This window comes from Cebus imitator, unplaced genomic scaffold (genome assembly GCF_001604975.1).
Source record: "Cebus imitator isolate Cc_AM_T3 unplaced genomic scaffold, Cebus_imitator-1.0 Scaffold741, whole genome shotgun sequence".
Taxonomy (NCBI): domain Eukaryota; kingdom Metazoa; phylum Chordata; class Mammalia; order Primates; family Cebidae; genus Cebus; species Cebus imitator.
The window spans coordinates 199,869-200,411 of record NW_016108056.1 but is presented as its reverse complement, the minus strand read 5'-3'; positions in this window follow the sequence as shown (position 1 = coordinate 200,411).

The following is a 543-nucleotide window of genomic DNA, read 5'->3' as shown; positions in this document are numbered from 1 at the left end:
TTTTTGGTAGAGACGGGGTTTCACCCTGTTGGCCAGGCTGGTCTCGAACTCCTGACCTCATGATCTGTCCACCTCAGCTTCCCAAAATGATAGCATTACAGGCATAAGCCACCATGCCTAGCCAAACCACCATTCATTTTTACAGATCAGGCAAAAAGGGTGAATTTGGAGCTGAGAGGCAAAAAAAATCAATAACCAGCACAACCATCTTAGGATTGACCTCTGTTGATTATGTTTTCCCTTGAGAATTAGTCATATTTTTTGCTTTATGTGTGTGTTGAAGACTTTTGGCTTATATCCTAGACATTGTGAATGTTATGTTATACAGACTCTGCTATATTCTTCTGAAGAGTGTTGATGTTTCTGTTTGAGTGAACAATGTGTTCTGTGTCACCTCTGGTGGTGGGTGGTAGCTTGGATCTCACGGTAAAATTTTAAGGCTAAAATTATTTTAGCTTTAACTGCCAGCTTCTTTCAGATCAGCCAGAGATTTGGATGGTATTTATGAGCAGATTTGGGGGCCCCCATTTCCTGATTTTCTTT